Source organism: Equus quagga, chromosome 6 (genome assembly GCF_021613505.1).
Source record: "Equus quagga isolate Etosha38 chromosome 6, UCLA_HA_Equagga_1.0, whole genome shotgun sequence".
Taxonomy (NCBI): Eukaryota; Metazoa; Chordata; class Mammalia; order Perissodactyla; family Equidae; genus Equus; species Equus quagga.
The window spans coordinates 112,487,746-112,507,554 of NC_060272.1; positions in this window are offsets into that span (position 1 = coordinate 112,487,746).

A 19,809-nucleotide genomic window follows, 5' to 3' on the forward strand; every position below is an offset into this window, starting at 1 on the left:
TATTGATAGTGAATGAATGAACACACAAGGAAGAAACACAAAAATATTATGCTGACACATATCAGAGGAGTGTCCACTGTGTATTGTTCAAAGGGAGCTGCAAGTGAATAATATATCGTTTAGGAATATGTATATAGGAATATAGGGTTTAAAAATATAAGAAAGCAAAGGTGTGATTATACCAAAATTCCTAAAAGGGGTTACGTTTGATGACTACAAAGAGGATATGTGCAGGGAAAGGCAAATAAAGAGCTTCAAAGTTACCTGTCACGTTCTATCTATTCCTGTGGTTGTGGTTCAAATGGATCTTTAACTGACATAGTAATTAAAGAAATTGACTTAATATTATGTTTAATTACTATATAATTTATGTATGTTGTAAACATTATTTGGTATATATACAGTGCATATAAGCAATATAAAGGTGTATGAGAACAAGAAAATGGATAAATAAGTTGTGCTATATTCATACAAAAAAATTAGGCATGGTTTTAAATTAATGACTATACTACATGTTTCATCAAGAAGGATAAATCTCAAATACATAGTATTAAACAAATAAAGCAAGCTAAATAATTACTTTTAAAATTGCTATTTAAGAAATTCAGGAATTACAACTTGTAATAAGTATACAATTCAAAAGCCATCAGGACACAATATCTAGTTTGAATTGGATAAAATTTTCAGAAATTGACAGTAAAAAAATGCCAATGAACTAATTTAAAAGACAGCGTCAAAATATTTGCAACTAATATAACATCTAAAGTTTTGATATCTATATTTACCCAGCAGCTAGAAGAAAAGTTTTAAAAAGATTGTTAATATCAGACTTCGGTGAGAAAGTGCCAAACAGGTATTTACACCCACTGATGGCACGAATACAAGTTATATTTTAGGAAGCTTATTTGATCGAGGACTTTAAAGTGAAAAGTTTCTATCCCTAGAGTGTATCTGCAAGGATAAACAGAAACTTTGACAGCGCTTGCCTTTGGGGAGAGAATACAGGTGGCTGGAGGAGAGTAAAGGGAGAGGAATTTGCTCTTATTATATACCCTTTGTACCTTTTTAAATGTGCACTAATTATTTGGATAGTCTACTTTAAAGGAGGAAAATATTAAAATGAAACAAATAAATGTGTATATTCATCTATTTTTATGTTATTTGTTCTCAGTGCTGTTAAGTTGATTCCTACTCCTAGTGACCCTGTTCACAGCAGAGCCAGCCTTTTCCATCCTCTTTTTGCGCCATCCTTTCACCTTCTGGAGCTATATCCGAATAGCTCCACTGCTATTCATGGGGTTTTCATGGCCAATTTTTTCAGAAGTGGGTGGCTAGGTCCTTCTTCCTAGTCTGTATTAGTTTGAAAGCTCCGCTGAAACCTGTCCACGATGGGTGACCGTGCTGGTATTTGAAATACTGGTGGTACAGTTTTCAGCATCACAGCGGCACACTTCCGCCACAGTATGACAACCAAGAGATGGGTTGTGTGGTTCCCTGACTAGGAAATGAACCCAGGCTACGGCAGGGAGAACACCAAATCTTAACCACTAGACCACCATTATTTTTTTTTATGTTATTATATAGTTGAAAGTATAACTAGCATATTAAATAAATAGTTTCACAATGTTACTTCTCAGGATACAGTTAAGTTAAAATGTTTGCTTAATGTTACTTTTAAACAATAAAAAGAAAATGAGAGCATAGGTGCTATGCAGACACAGCAAAAATTATAAAGTTGGTATGCAGATGACTGCAGATTTGAGTAATGTAAGAACGCTCTGTAGCAGCCTAACCTGCAATGCTTCCTTTCCTTCCAGTTGCAGTGATTGTATTTTAAACGGTAAAACATGGAGTCTTCTCCTTTGATGAGCTCTCAGAATCTAGCAGACTTTTGGAAAGGTTTGTTTCTATTTTCTTTTTCCCTTGAGGGGCCTTCCTCAATCAACTCCATAAATGAAGTACCTCATAGCATTTCTGTGTATTTGAAAAGCGCTTTAAGCAGTGATTTTTATATATGAAGAGTCTTATATATGATTTCATATATGCTTCTTAATAATCATGAGAGGCAAACAGGGGCTCATCTTACAGCTGGTGTTTGATTCTCAGAGAGGGCAAGTTACTTGTTCAGGCCACAATTAAGCAGCAGACTGAAATTTAAACCCAGGCCTTCTAATTTGGCCATCTTTCCACCTCATGGCCTCACCTTATATCTTACATTGAGGACTCAACCTATTAAGTTTGTTCTGCTACACCAGCTGAGGGGTCTTAGCCAGACTGTTTAATGTCTTTACTTCAGTTACATTGTCTGTGGATAACTAGTTATGTGTATATTATTCATGTGGATAATAGTATAACTCCAAAGTCCTGCTTTGAAGATTACCTGAGAAAATAATTTTGGATTTTGTATTGGACATAATAAGCACAAATGTTAATTCTTAGTAATATAATTATTTTGCTATTTTTCAATGTTGTTCATATTTTGCTTCTATTACTATTTTGTTTTGGATAGTAATATTTCAAAAATAAAGAATCTGACCTCTATAACACATATAATGTTTAATATTTGTATTTAATATTAATATTATTAATCTCACAATTTTCTCTTTGAGATTAACAAGAACTCGATGGAAATCAATGAGTGAGCATCATACTTCCCCTCCTTGCAGCTAAGCTAGATGGGCCTAAATGAAATGTACACTTTCCCTAAATCTTAGCGCGTGAATTTGTAACAATTGTAAGAGTAAAACTCAGTATCCTTTTTAATTCAGTTATGAAATCAGGAAACTGAGATCTTACTAAAGTCATCCCACATTTTATAGTAGGCAGAGTTAAGTGAAAGTTATCTAACAAGAAATATAATATAATAGATATTTACTGAAGTCAAGATATCTAGACGATTTTCTTGACTGAATTTGTCCTTGCATAAGTCATTTTAAATCTCTAGACTAATTTCCTCATGTACAAAACAGAAGGAGTTGGCTATATGCTACCTTATATCATTCTCAGATTTAAAATTTTAAAGTTCTTTGTGCAGTAATAAATTAAGTATAGTTGAAAGCACACACACACACACACACACAGTTTATATACAGTTTGAACATACATATATAAAGAAGTGATTTCTTGGGTGTCAACATTCTTTGTCTCAAACGTATATATTGGTATAAACTCAAAACATAAAAACACAGCCACTACAGTTTCCTAAGTGTAATCTTAGATCATTAATTTTAGAGGTCTTCATATTTTTAATATACACTCATTGTTGTAAATTCCCCTCTAAGCACTGCTTTTGCTGCATCCACAAATTTTGATAGGTTGTATTTTCATTTTCATTTAGTTCTAAATATTTTTTAATTTCTCTTGAGAATTCTTTATTTACCCATATGGGATTTAGAAATGTGTTGTTTAGTCTCCAAATATTTTTGGACATTCAAAAATTACTGTTATTGATTTCTAGTTTAATTTCATTGTGGTTAAAGAGTAAACTTTGTATGATATCTGTTCTTTTAAATATGTTAAAGTGTGTTTTATGGCTCAGAATGTGGTCTATCTTGATGAATGTTCCACATGAGCTTGAGAAGAATGTGTATTCTGCTGTTGTTGGATGAAGTATTTTATAAAAAATAAGTGGATCCAATTGCTGAGTTTCACTATTATTACTGATTTCCTGCCTGCAGGATCTGTCAATTACTGATAGAAGGGTATTAAAATCTCTGACTCTAATGGTGGACCTGACTCTTTCTCCTTATAGTTTATCACTTTTTGTCTCACATATTTAGATGTTCTGTTGTTTAGTGCATACATATGATTGTATGTTGTTTTCTTGGAGAATTGATCCCTCTATCATTATGTAATTTTCCCTCTTTATCCCTGACCAAATGAGGAACTGTTTTTTAGTTTCCCCAACATGTTGGATATCCCAGAATAAAAGTGCTTTCAAGATTTTCTCAAATATTTTAGCTAGTGTTGATAGCTCAGTGATCCACTCTCTCACAAAGGAATTACATCACTCTCTCAGATCAAAACTGATGTTCTCTGCCACATAATCATGTTATATAAGAGAAAGGAGAACCCCCGGGCACAGAACAATTTCTAATGAATTCCTCAGCCAATACAATTGTGATATAGATTAAAATTATAGTTACAACTATTGATAATGCAACTAAAGCAACAGCTCTCAGAGGAGATAAAAACCATGCCAAAGAACTCTCCTCATCTGTTCTGTATTCACATGGTTATTGAGTAAATATTTAGTGGAAAGCATTCTGGCACATGCCAGTGACATAAAATAAAATAAGTCATGGTTCACAATCTTAAGCATATCACACATTATTAAAAGAGTCAAATATGCAACAAGTAATATCAACACAGTATGATAAATGCAATAACGGAATTATAAGCTTCTGATTGCACCCAAAAGAGAGTGACTAGGGACCTCTTCCTGTGGATGTTTGGCCAGAATTCACAATAGTGGTAATAAATGAGCTGTATCTTAAATGTCAAGATGAGGAAGAATATTCCAAGCAGAGAGAAAATAGCAAATAGAAGTTCTTTTAAATATTACTCATTAGTACAAACTCTTTCATCCATTCATTGGCTGTGAGAACTTGTAAGTTCTCTAAAATCAATCTTATCGTTGGTTATTTTGTTAGCAAAATTGGGGATAGGAATACTATCTACTTCTTAAGTTTATATAAATGTGATAGTGATGCACAATATTATCTAATTTTAAAGCATTTATATGCCGGAGGTGCTGTACCTGACATGGATTGGTTACTTACCAATACTTTAAAATTCACTCATGGTGACTGACAACATACTTATTACTATAGCTCAGATCTAAGTTATGCTTAAAAATACATATACAATGATATTGACTGGATATTTCATGTTTGTTTTGCCGGGTTCCAGTAAGATCAGTGATTTTTATTTATTTTTGGGTAGAAAAATGTCTCTCTCTTTGATATTATTTATAAACAATTTTCACTTTAAAAGAATGCAAAGTATTTTTAACACCATTAAAGAGGCCTCATTTTTTATCTCTTAAAGAATACAGTGTTTCTATCTTAGTACAGGTTTATTGGCAAAATTCTTTGATTTGGCATAGCTTATTATAGGGGCCAGCAAACTTTTCTTTAAATATTTGAGGCCTTGAGGATGTACAGATGCTGTATAACTCAGTTAATTCTACTCTTGTAGCCCAAAAAAGCCACAGACAATCCACAAATGAATGGGCTGGGTGTGTCCCAAAAGAACACTATTCACTAAAGTTGGTGGCTGCCAAAGAAGAGTGACATCATCATCATAGAGGAATAAGAGTTTTCTACCATCTTCCCTCCAAAGAACACCAATTTAGACAATCACTCACAGATGAGAGACCCTTTGTGGAAGCCCAGGAGTCAAGAGGAGAAGTTCCAGCACACCACTGGAGCAAAACCATTTGACATTGGATGCATTGAGGAAGGAAAGGGGAACAGTTTCACTTTACCTATGTAACCCCTCCTGCAATGTGGCACAGCTCAGTGCCAGGAGAGCTTCTTGGCCCATGATATTTACTGTGGGAGGAAGTGAGAGCATGTGAATGTGTGTCCAGCTTCCCTAGCAATGTAGGGTGATGCCAAAGAGACTTACTTCTTTCTCTCTCCATCCATCTCTCTCCATCCAGAACATGGAAGTGTGCTGTGTGACTTGAGGGCAGGGAGCAACTGGGAGAACAGCAGATAGGGCTCTCACAGGGCATGAAAAGGATGCAGATCCTTCTAACCATGTCATAGAATCCATCAGGAAGCTCACCCATGAGTCATTGGGGACGCCTCACCTGTGGATCACCCCAACCTCACTTGTGGCACCCCCAAAGCACCACACACACACATTCATTCCATGGCTGACTCCCTTTGCAGAATCCTGAATGCAGTGAGAGTGAGCTTTTGCAGATGGCTAGTGAGCATACACAGAAAGCCAGTGTAACTCAGTGGGATTGGGAGAAACCACTCAAACTTAAGCATTCAGCACCACCCTAGGAAAAGCAAAAGAGAGGCTATCAGCATTTGATCTCATTTTGTAGGATTGAAAGAAGGCATATAATGTTAAAAATTCCAACGTAAGAAGGAAGAAGAGTGTGCAGCAGGTGTACCCCTAAAAAAGTTCTGAGAAAGCCTCAGAATCTCCAAAAGGGCTGAAGGAAGATATTTCTCTCCCAAAGCCACTCAGTAAAGACTGGAAGAGGTGACTGCTTCTCAAGATGCAAAGACAGCAACACAAGATTTCAAGGGAAATAAAAAATCAAGAAAACATGACATCACCAAAGGAACAAAATAATTTTCCAGTAACCGACCCCAAGGAAATGGAGATCTACAATTTGACCAATAAAGAATTTAAAATGGCAGTTTTAAGGAAGCTCACTGAACTATAAGAAAACAAGAAAAGACAATCCAATGAAATTACAAAAACAATACACAAAAAAATGAGAAGTTTAACAGCAATGGAAACCATGGGAAAGAACCAACAGAAATAATGGAGCTGAAGAGTATAATGAATGAAATGAAAAATGCATTAAAGAGCATCAACATCAGACTGCATCAAGCAGAAGAATGAATCTATAAAGTAGAAGATCAAAGACAGACACTTTGAAATGTAGTCAGAGTCAAAGTGAAAAGGAGTAAATAAAGCCTCCATGATTATGAGATATCATTAAGAAAAACAAGATATGCATTATTGGAGTCCCAGAAGGAGAAGAGAGGGAAACAGAGGTAGAAAGTTTATTTAAAGAAATAATGGCTGAGAACTTCTCAAATTTGGGAGGAGATTTGAATATCCGAGTCTATGAAGCTCATAAGTCCTCCAATTAAAAAATCCAACCCAAAAAAATCTTCTCCAAGATATGTAAAACTGTTACAAAGCCACAAAAATTTTAAAGGCAGCAAGAGAAAAAAAATTCCCCCCCCCGTACAAGGAAATTTCCATAAAGCTATCAGTGGGGTTAAAGTTAAATTATCAGCTTAAAATAGACTAATATGTTTTATATAAGTTTTATGGTAATCACAAAGCAAAACCTACAGTGGATATACAAAAGATAAAAAGAAGAAAATCAACGCACACCACTACAGAAAATCAATTTGCAAAGGAAGACAGCAAGAGAGGAACAAAGGGACAGGGAACTATAAAGCAGCCAGAAAACGATTAATAAGATGGCATTAGTAAGTCTTTAGCAAGAAATAATTACTCTAACTAGAAATAGATCAAATTCTGTAATCAAAAAGCATAGAACAATTGACTCAAAAGCAGTCACAACTATACGCTGCCTGCAAGGCTCATTTCAGCTTTAAGGACACACATAGGACAAAGTGAAGGTACAGAAAAAGATATTGCATGCAAATGGAAACCAAAAGAGAGCAGGAGTAGGTTTACTTATATCAGCCAAATAGACTTTAAGTCAAACACTGTAAAAAAGAGACAAGGTCCTTATATAATGATAAAGCGGTCAATTCATCAAGAGGATATAAAAATTGTAAATATATTTGCAACCAAAATTGGAGTACTCATGTCTACTAAGCAAATATTAACAGATCTGAAGAGAGTGATAGACAACACCACAATAATAGTAAGGGACTTCAATACCCCACTTTCAGCAATGAGTAGATCACTCAGAGAGAAAATCAACAAGGAAATATTGGACTTGAACTACACTTTACACCAAATGGACCTAACAGACATATACCAAACAGTCCATCCAACAGCAGCAAAATATACATTCTCTCAAGCATACATGGAACATTCTCCAGGATAATGTCACAAAACAAGTCTTAGCATATGTAAGAAGATGGAAATCATACCAAGTATCTTTTCCACTACAAAGGTATGAAATTAGAGACCAATAAAAGGAGGAAAACTAGAAAATTCACAAATATGTGGAAATTAATATACTCTTGAATAACCAATGAGTCAAAGAAGAAAACAAAAGGATACAGGCTCTAAACGCCTGTATAAGAAAAAGGAAAGAACTCAAATAGACAACCTAAATTTACAACTAACAAAAGAAATCAAACTAAGCCAGGAGTTAGCAGGAAGTAGCAAAGGAAGGAAAGAAGGAAGTAAGAAAGATCAGAGCAGAAATAAATAAAATAAAGACCAGAAAAACAATAGAAAAGATCAATGAAACTAAGAGCTGGCTTTTTTTTTGGAAAGATAAAAAAGATTGACAAGCCTTTAGCTAGACTAAGAAAAAAGAGAAAAGACTCAAATAAGTAAAATCAGAAATGGAAGAGGGGACTTTACATCTGATACAATAAAAATATAAAGGATCAGGAGCCGGCCGCATGGCTGAGTGGTTGAGTTCACGAGCTCCTCTTCTCCTCTTCGGCAGCCCAGGGTTTCGTCAGTTCAAATCCTGGGTGCGGGTATGGCACCGCTCATCAGGCCATGCTGAGGCGGCATCCCACATGCCACAACGAGAAGGACCCACCACTAAAGATACACAGCTATGTACCAGGGAGCTTTGGGGAGAAAAAGGAAAAATAAAAATCTTTGAAAAAATATAAAGGATCATAAGAGGCTGTTATGAGTAATTACATGCCAATAAATTGGATAACCTTGAAGAAATAAATAAGTTCCTGGAAACATAAAACCTACCAAGACTGAATCATGAAGAAATAGAAAATCTGAACAAAGCAATAGTAAGTAAGGACATTGAATCATTAATCAAAAATTCCCAACAAAGAAAACCCAGGACCAGATGGTTTCACTGGTGAATTATACAAGCATTTAAAGAGTAACACTAGTCCTTCTCAAACTCTTCCAAAAATTGGAGGAGGCAACACTCCCAAACTCCTTTTACAAGGCCATCATACACTGATACCAAAGCCACATAAGAACACTAAAAGAAAAGAAAATTACAGGTCAATATCCCGAATAAATATAGATACAAATATCCTTAACAAAATACTGGCAAACAAAATTCAACCACACATTAAAAGGATCATACACCACGATCAAGTAGGATTTAGCCCTGGGATGCAAGGATGTCTCAAAATATGTATATTGATAACTATGGTACACTGCATTAATAGAATGAAAAGATAAAAATCATACAATCATCTCAATAGAAGTAGAAAAAACATTTGACAATATTCAACATTCTTTTATGATAAAAAACTCTGAACAGGGCCAGCCCTGATGGCCCAGTGATTAAAGTTTGGTGCACTCTGCTTTGGCAGCCTGGGTTCAGTTCCCAGCCATAGAACCACACCACTCATCTGTCAGTAGCCATGCTGTGGTGGTGGCTCACATAGAAGACCTAGAAGGACTTACAACTAGAATAGACAACATGTACTGGGGCTTTGGGGAGGAAGAAAAAAGAGAGGAAGATTGGCAACAGATGTTAGCTCAGAGCAAATCTTTCCCAGCAAAAAAACCCAAAAAACATACCTCTCAACAAATTGCTTATAGAAGGAGCGTAGCTCACTAGAATAAAGCCCATATATGTCAATTCACATATGCAATGGTGTAAGCCTCAAATGTTTCCTCTAAGATCAGGAGCAAGATCCCTATCTCCATGAGATGTCTGCACTCTCATATTCATTGCAGTTTTAGCACAATAGCCAAGCCATGTAAAAAACCTAAGCGTCCGTTGGTGGATGAATGGATAAAGAAAATGTGGTATATACACGCACACACACACACACACACACACATATAAATACAATGGAATATTATTCAGCTGTAAAAAAAAAAAAGGCAATGGCAATCCTGCAATATGTGACAACATGGATAGACCATAATGGCAATATGCTAAATAAAATAAATCAGACAGAGAAAGACAAATACTGTATGATCTTAATTATATGTGGAATCTAAAAAAGTCAAACTCATAGAAACAGGGAGTAGAATGGTGGTTTCCAGGGGCTAGGGGTGGGGGAAATGGGGAGATGTTGGTCAAAGGTAACAAACTTCCAGTTATGAAATGAATAAGTTCTGGGGACCTAATATACAGCGTGGTGACTATAGTTAACAATCCTCTATTACATACTTGAAAGTTGCTAAGAGTATGGATGTCAAATGTTCTCAGCACAAATTAAAGAAAAAAAATTAGATGAGGCGATGGAGGCGTTAACTAACCTAACTGTGGTAATCATTTTGCCCTAAATAAATATATCAAATCATCACATTGTACAGCTTGAACTTACACAATGTTACAGATCAATTATATTTCAATAAAACTGGAAAAATAAAATAGGTGGTCACCTATTGGCTGCTGGGCTGCACTTTACAAACTCCTGCTTTAGTCTATTTAATCTTTTCTCTCTAATGTGACACGTAGTAATGGCCAATGTAGAAAAAATATCAGGCCCAGCCAGTCCTTCAGGCAAGGGAAATTATTACAAAAATGGTTGCAATTATTGAGAAAGATCATGATATGCTTGAAATCTGCACTCAGTATGAAGTATTTTAGACTCTAAGTACTACAAAGGCTGGAATTGTATCTTTTGTAATTCTAAGTGCCTGAAGTTATTACATATAAATACAGTAAGTTCTCAGTAAAGGTTTTACATGATGTCATTGAGAGAACACAAAATTTGGAAGCAAAATTAATCAAAATGAGTGTTGTTTATTAGAGTTAAATCCACCCAAAATTCAAATCTTTCCCTTTTAACTTATTTATCTGAACCTGAAATTTCTAGTTGGACTATGTACTGTTGGAAAGGAAAAATGATAAAAAGAAAAAGAAATCACCTTGGCTTGAAGAACAGTAGCTCACAGCCATTTTAAGAAATTAACATCAATTTTTCTGGCAAGACTCCATTGATGGTTTATTTTTCATTAAACTCTGATTCTTGACAGAATAGCGTACCAGCAGTAAAAATAAAAAAATAAATAAATAAAATGAAATACAGGAAAAATAACCTTGAGCTATCCTAGGTAGAATCATTCCTGCCAGAAAGATTAAAAACATACTTTCAAATCTGTTTTTTCTATTACTGAAAAGTTGCCATCTAAAAATAATTTTGAATACTATACAGAATGCATGAATTTTGTATTTGGAGCGAATCTTTTTAATACTGAGATCACTGTCAGAATAATTTGACTCTAATAAAATTTAAACCAAGATGATAGCAATAACAATAAAATATTTAAAGATTAAAACCCAAGGAAAAGGAAACATTAATATAATATTCATTGCTAGTAATAAGTGAATATGATACACATTAAGTTGATTTTGAGCATTTTCACATCAACTGTACATCTGTGTAGTTAGATGTTGATAAAAACAGATGGTGTGGTGAATTAAAATTGCTAATGTAAAATATGTGATATGGAGTGTAGGAGTTGAAAGAATTCATCTGGGCCAGACCAAGATGCCAAGGTAATAATGCATGGATCACACTATGTCAGGAATAAGTGCCATTATTTTTCTTTTCCAAAAGAAAGCATAATTACACACCCCCTTTTTGTGGCGAGCAGTTTTCCCCAATAAAGACCTGCTATGTCAGTTTCTGTTCAGGCCATTCACATTGTGCTCAAAGGCTATAATTTCTGGGTGGTTTTCTTATGGAATGTGAAGGAGATGAAAACAAGTCAAAGAGGGACAGGAGGAATGCCTATGTAAAAGAAAGAACGAAAAAATAGAGTAAGAAATACAGATGGAAAGGAAACTCCAGCCCATCCCTTTTTTTTTCTTAGAAGTGTAAAACTAGATACAAAAGTTTGTGAAAATAGTAGGAAATACCTTGCTGATTTTGGTTAGTAATTATATTTTTAAGATTTTACTGGCTACATTCAGATACTATTCTAAGAGGCATAGCGATGACACCAATTAAGAGTTTATATAGTTTTTTAAATCTCGCTATCAGGAGAGTGTTCATCTATTCCAAGAGCAAGACATGAAACAGTCTCATGTTTGCCTAAGGTATGATTGCATCCATGTAGATAATCTTCTAGATATAATAAAAGTAATGAGCTGCTATGGACCAGGCAATTATTTTCCATGGGATGAGAATGTCTGTACTTTCTCAGTTTAGACTCCGAAATCTTTTTGTTCTCACACAGACGAAGAAGAAAAACATGACATCGTATTGGCACTGGGGCATCTTTTGTTCCATGATGGATGCGTTCCTTCTAGGAAGAGGAGGACGCTACGGGCCTCATTCATTAAGTTGATGTAATGGTGGCATGAACTACCATCCATAGAGATTTTCAATTGAATGTTATCCCACCAATCACTCTCTCACAGCCTAATGGAGTATCCCTGACATCAGAGTCTGATAAATTGCCCAGTGCCAATTAAAAAAGACACTTTCCCTGTCAGTCATTTAGCTGCAATATCCTCCTTTACCAGATTAGGTCCCATAAAAATGACAGGAATGATGAAAGTTTATTTGTAAAATTCTTCACTTTAATTTTTGAAGCTACGCGAGCTTCTGGATTTCCACACTGGGTCCAAAGTCAGGAAGAACACTTATTGATGTCATTAGAAAACCATTTTAAGTAGATATTATTGTAACAGAAACACTGAAGGACTCAAACTTTTCGAGTAAAAATAAAATAACTGTGAAAAAAAAAACACCCACTCATTTTTCAAATAGGTACCGATAACTTCCAAACACCAAAGAGGCCTGGCTTTAACAGATGAGAAGGAGGCATAAACTCTGAAGTTGCCCTCTGTCTCTTACTGCCCACCTCTCCCAACTCATGGCAAATTGTTGGGTTTTACAAAACGACTCTCTTGCCTACTGAAACATTCCACTTTAGTAAGCAGGTTTCACTCATGAGGCAAAGGTCTCTGAACATACATCAGGCTCTGCTTTTTGATAGGTTTGTTGCCAAGTTACTGAAAAACAGATTTTAATCTTCCATATGTCCCCCCATTAAAATCTCCTTTAGGATCTTTTAGCATTCAACACAGAGGAAGCAGTATTTTAGCGAACTTTTATCATGGGAAGTCTTTAATGAATATATCCTCTTCCCTTGCTTGAGAGTTAGCATATCACACTGGTAAAGAGCTTTGTGTCAGACTATTAGAGTCTGTATCTCATCTTCATTGTTCACTAGCTGCATGACATTGGGCAAGTCACTTAACTGCTCTATGCTTACGTGCCCTTCTAATGAGATTATTATAAGGTTTAAATATAAATTAAATATAAATATTTAGAAAAGTGACAAGCCCATTATTAGCATTCACTGTATGCTAGCCATTATTATTCATTCGCATCAAATACAAAATTAACATCTCTCTTGAAACAAAGTAAATCCAAATGTAGTCATTCTTTCATTTAAAAGGCATTTGGCATACCAGGCCACGGACTAGGTATTAGGAACACTTAGATGAAGAAAAAAATGCAAATGCTCCCCCAAAATTTATGGACAGCTAGGGAGATAGATGCATACATGCAATGAAGTAGGTCAATCATAAAGATATTAATAGGTGCTAATGTTGCAGAGTGACAATATCATAATTATATTGTTTACTCCTTTAAGGCTCAGTCATTCTCTTTCTTCAAAAATTTTAGATAAAAATAGAGGTTTCCATAATTTATCTCTCTTTGTCGATTCTATTGCCTAGGTCAGTGGTACATTTGCACAAGTTAATCTAATTAAAGGAAACACTTGGAGGAACTATTCTTAAACCTTGCTGAAAGGGCAAGTTTCAGTCTAGGGCACCGTGCTTTCTTCTTCAGCTATTTAAAGATAGAATCTCATTTTAAACCCTGTTTAGGACACCTGGTTTCACTTTGGCATTGGAAACTTCATATCTTTTTTCATTTTTCCCATTTTCTCTCTTCTAAAAAAATATCAAGTCAGTGCCAGCCTGGTGGCATAGTGGTCGGGTTCATGCACTCTGCTTCAGCAGCCTGGGATTTGTGGGTTAGGATCCTGGGTATGCACCTACACACTGCTCATCAAGCCATGTTGTGGCAGCATCCTACATACAAAATAGAGGAATATTGGCACAGATGATAGCTCAGGGACAGTCTTCCACAAGCAAAAAGAGGACTGGCAATGGATGTTAGCTCAAGGCCAATCTTCCTCACCAAAAAAAAAAAAAGAAAATCAAATGAGCAATATTTCAAGAATTTTGAGGGACTTGTGATACCTACCCATCATAAACAATTATTACAAAATTGCACAAAATAGATGAAACATCTATTTTCAGGCATTCGACAATAGCTAGCCCAAGGCTGTGATCCTGGAGAGATGGGAAACACAGGAGAAGAGGTCCATATTCACCTGGGCTTTTTTCATTTTTCCTTTGTGGCACTTTGTAGACAGCTGTGCTCCCAATATGCAGAGTATATGAAAATGACAGTTTGGGGTTGCTGAGGTGGCAGTAACTTGAGGTGTATGGTAACAAAAAGAAGAGAAGTGAATAAAGATGCACTCTAGAAATGGGCATAAGGATCCTCTTGAGTCTTTTACCATATAGGTATGTATGCTTAAAACCAGATGTCATGAAACCTGGAAGAAATCGGCTCCTGGAAGGAAATAGGAATGGGAGCTGACAAGAGTTCCAAGGTGATATAGTATTGGGAGAAATGGAATTTCTGAACCGTCAAGTAGCCAAGACCAACAGACCCTGGTGAATCTACCAAGCACATATCCAAGACCTCTCTGCCCCTCAAAAAAAGCTGTGCTTTCAGAATGGGACTACTCTAGATCTACCATGACCAAACCCAAAAACAAGCCTTGACAGAATGAAGCCGATCCTTCAGAAAATTAAATGCCAGCAAGAAAAGATAAATTAACGCTCTTAAATGGAAGAAAAAAAAATCCAGACACTCAAAAAAATAGCAGGCACAGGATCCAGTATACGATAAAAAGTTGCTAAACATCAAGATAAGCAGGAAAAGGTAATGATAACCAAGGTAATAGGCAATTAACAGAAACAGAGGCAGTGATGACAGAGACAGAATTGGTGGATATGCAATTCAAAGTAGTACTAAAAACATTAAAAAATACATTCAAACTTGTAAAAGAAAACTTTAGAAAACCATAATGGGTGGACAGTCAGGAAATGCAAATAGAAATCAAATACAAATCGGGTATACAAATGAAAAGTATGAGAACAAACCAAATAGAAATTCAAGATCCAGAAAGCACAAAATCTGAAATCATAAGTGTAGAGATGGGATTAATAGTAACTGAACAATAGTAATTTAAACACTACAGAAGAAGGTATATAGGAATTTGAAAAAGGCAATAAAAATACTCCAAACTGAAGGAGAAAAAGTATATGAAAAATTGAAAATAACGAAGAGTTTTTTAGTGACCTGGGGGATGATATTTGGAGGTCTGTCTTAAGAGCTCATCTCTGAACTACTATGCCTATGTTAGCTTAATGGTAATAATATGCTTAAATAACCTACCATCTGTAGGTTGCTACAGGATGTCCTGTTCTAAATATGAAAATCTAACACAAAATTTGCCTGTGTTTCAAGTAATTTAAAAAGTGGTTTAAAGAGTTTTGTCTGGCTTGGAGACAATGAGAAGCAGAATTCACTGCAACCATTAGTTATTTAGCCAATAGTTATTTAGGAAGTTGAATTGCACAATGCTAGGGTTTTCAAACTTGGAATATGTCATTTCATAAGTTTTTATCTTTTGTGTATCTCAATATATAAAATCTTAATTTTTTACAATAGGAGATGATTCTGCCTTTACATATTAGTCTACTATATATGTGCTTGTTATTTTTAAAAATATCAAAAGTAACCAGATTTAAATATTTACCATTGCCTTTTTAAACTTCGTCCAATACATGGATAATTCTCGTGATCCTATTGCATCTTAGAGTCATCTCTATTTTCTTACATTTTTAAACAAAATTTGTTTTGAAATATCTATAATTTTTGTCAACTTTCTAAATGCTACTGTTTTAAATTCCATGAACTTTAAAAGCATTTTTTCCTTTTGCATTTGTTTTGCTTAGCTAAAGTCCAGCAGAGAAATGTTTTCTGTATAGTCTTTCAAAATATATTGCCATTGTTTGATATTTTATGACCAGATTGAAAATTTGCCATTGATATAGTACTGCAATTCTGAACATGGTTAGGAAAAGAAGCCAACTGGCATTTATCAAGGCCTCCCCTGTGTCAGACACTGTCCTCGAGTCTTGACCTGACCCCAGTGTGTGATGTTATTATTACCATCTTGCACAAGAGACTTTTCAGGCTGGAATGGTTGAACAGAGTCAAGAAGCCGGTAAGTGACAAGATCAGAATATAAACTCCTAGGATCATTCTCTTACCTCTGGAATATTTTTTCAGTAGGGAAGGGGAAAGCCATAGGTGACTTTGCCTGAAGGTTTTACAATTCAGTTACTAAATCATGCTATTTTTGTTACGTGCAATAAAACCCTTTTATTGGGTTCTTCTTGCCTATACCATTACCTGGGGGATTAAATAGTGCGACTTTATCTTTTTTTCCTCAAACTAATTTTTGGATAAATATAAACATTTTATAGTATGCATATTTTGGTATTCATCTTCTCCATGATGGCTTTTAAAATCTCTAAGCTCAAAGTCATATAGGGCACAGGACCATATAACACTAGATAGTTGAAAACTTAGATTTAGCTCAAGGTGATCAAGTCAGTGTTAATTTAGAATCGACACCTAAGTCCATAAATGTAAAGTGGTTTTTCCAAAGGCACAAAGAATATTTTAGGTTAGAGCTGTGAAAAACTATTCAGAAAACTTTCTTACATATTTCTGTCTCTTTTCCTTCTTTTTTCTTATAATGTCTCATGAATCAAAAGAAATTTCCAATGGTGCATTTCTTAATAAATATTCCCTATTTGTGGTGATATTAAAAGGTGTTATGTGAAAAATACATTCAAAGGTCATATAAATTTGGTAAATGCTGGCTCTAACAAAATCAAATGGATTTATTTATGAAAGAGCAAAGGTCCTTTAAAATGCCCATGCATACTGTGATTCTCTGAACTGTGTACAAAAAGCAGGTCTTCCAGGTTTATTTGATAAATCAATCCTCTTGCAGTGGTTGGTCTTTTAAACTATTGTTTCAGGCAGCAAACTTCGTAAAGTATGTTCAGAATGGATCTATTGATTCTAACCTAAAGGTCAAAAGCCAGCTTTCCTTTTAGAAAAGTATTTGAAACAAGCACAATTCTTCTATATATCATCTATAGTAAGAATTATTTTATATACATTATTTTCATTTAATCTGCACAACACTTGATCATATATTATGCTTCCATTTTACAGCCATGACATTTGAGTAACAAAGACTTGTTTACTGACTGCTAGCTTATGATGTGGCAAAATGTACTACTGCCTCACCATCCCCCAGAAGAAAACATGGACAAGGTCTAAAGCAAAACTTAATGAAAAGGTAATCAATCAAGCACAACATCCACTGGGTACGAAACACTGGCAGCTACAATGCCTGCATGATACCAGCTTATGGTTGAGAAAAAGTAAAGAGAAACAACAAGGTATTTACTGCCACTAAGAAAGGAAGATGCCCCACCAGCAGTGTTAGAGAGGCCATGGCAGGACCCAGTTGGTCCTGACCACTGGCCCATTCCTATCTTCAGTCACTTCAGAGAAAAACTAATGACAGCCTTGGAATTGTGGATGTTGTCTTCATCCTCAACTGTATCATCTCGTGTTGCCTCTCCAGAGAGGTCATCGCAAACGGAAGTGGTACAGGGGACCCGGCCGACTTTGCTTCAGTGTATACGTGTGTTTCTCTCTCCTTCAGCTATCTTGGTTGTAACCTCCCATTTCCTCAAAAGAATAGGAAATAAATATCCAAATTCATCTTTCATCAAAACTTTTTTATTCACTGCAGAATAAAGTTACTCTAACTCGACGGGATCTGGAGGTAAAGCGGCCTTGAGATACTTTGAGATGTAAAGCATCTGGTTGTTTCCGCGTTGTAGGGCTGAAGCTGGGTTTCAGATAACGCTGTAACTCATCTTCCCTGTGGCCATGTTCTGGATTGCTAACCAGGCTGAGTGGTTTGAGGACTAGTTACACCGCACAAGAGGGAGCTGTGGCCACCTGAGAAGGCAGCCTAGTCTCAGGAGCTAGAAGACTTCAAAGAGAGGAGACAGAAGCAGCAGGAGCAGAAGCTCCTTCAAGCTGCCCGGTAGAACTCCTGAGGACTCCAAACGATTGAATCCTGGTCCCTCCACCCACAAAACAACACATACTCAGTCCCTTGTTAAAAGAAGAAAAATTTGATTCTTCATTTTCTTACTATTGAGTTTCAAGAGTTGTTAGTATATCCTGGATACAAATTTACTGTGGGATATATGGCTTGTAAATATTTTCTTCCAGTCTGTGGCTTGTATTTTCATTGTTTTACAGTGACTTTCAAGGAGCGAAAGTTTTTAATTTAGATGAAACACAGATTATATATTTTCTTCTCTTATGAGCTGTGCTTTTTCTGTGTTTAAAAATTGTTTTGTGGGGCTGGCACGATGGTGTAGTGGTTAAGTCCATGGGCTCTGCTTTAGTGGCTGGGGTTCGCAGGTTCAGATCCTGGAGGCAGACCTACACACTGCTCATCAAGCTGTGGTGGCATCCCACACATAAAATAGAGGAAGACTGGCAGAGATGTTAGCTCAGGGACAATGTTCCTCACCAGAAAAAAAAAAATTGTATATAAAAATACAAGTGATTTTTATATTGATTCAAACTTGCTTATTGCCTTTAGTAGCATTTCTCTAGATTCTATAGAATTTTCCATATAGACTGGTCTGTGAATATGGGCTGTTTCACTTCTTCCTTTCTTATGTGAATAATATTTATTTATTTTTCTTGCCTTGTAGCACTCACTATAACCTTCAAAGAAATGTGGAATAGAAGTGATGAGAGCAGACATCCTTACCTTATACATGAGATTAGAAAAATTGCATTCAGTCTTTCACCATTAAGTATGTTCAAGCAGATTTTGCTTCATGTATATAATAAATTTATTTAATAAGTGCATAAAGGTTTATGACTTTTATGTTCACTTTATGATTATTAAATGACCCTCTTTATCCCTGATAATGTACTTTGCTCTGAAATCTGCTTCATCTGATATTAATATAGCCACTCCATCTTTATTTTAATCAGTGTTAACATGGTATATCTTTGTACATTCATTATTTTTTACAACCTCACAATTTCTGCCATTTATATGGAATATTTTGACCTTTTACATTTAACATAATTATTGATATTGCTGGGTTTAAACCTAACAAACGCTTGGTTCTTTTTTTTTTTGAATGTTTGATGCTTTCTTCATTTCTCATTCTTTTGACTATTTAGGATTCAAATCTTATCTTCTATATTAGTTTTTACCTATAATACTTTTTTATCATTGCTTTATAGTTTACAGTATAATTATGTAACTTACCATAGTCTATTTTCGTGGGAGAATATACCACATCATATATTATACACGAACCATGGAGTATACTTCCATTCTTCCCTTCTTACGTTTGTCCCATTCTTATCCTATATTTTACTTCTGGATATGTTATAAAAATCAGAGCACATTTTCATTTTCTTCTTTAATACGTCAATTATCTCATAAAGACATTTAAAGAAAAAAAGTCTTTTATGCTTAGCCACATTGTTACTATTTCCTCTGCTTTTCATCTCTTTGTGCAGATCCAGATTTTCATCAAGTACTATTTTCCCTCTACCTGAAGGACTTCTTTTAAAATTTCTTCTGGTGTAGTTTTCGCTGATGATTTTTTGTTGTTGTTTTTGTATGTGTGAAAAAGTCTTTCGAGTTTGAAAGATATTTTAAATGGTTATAATATTCTAGTTTGAAAGATTTCTCTTGTCAGTCCTTGTA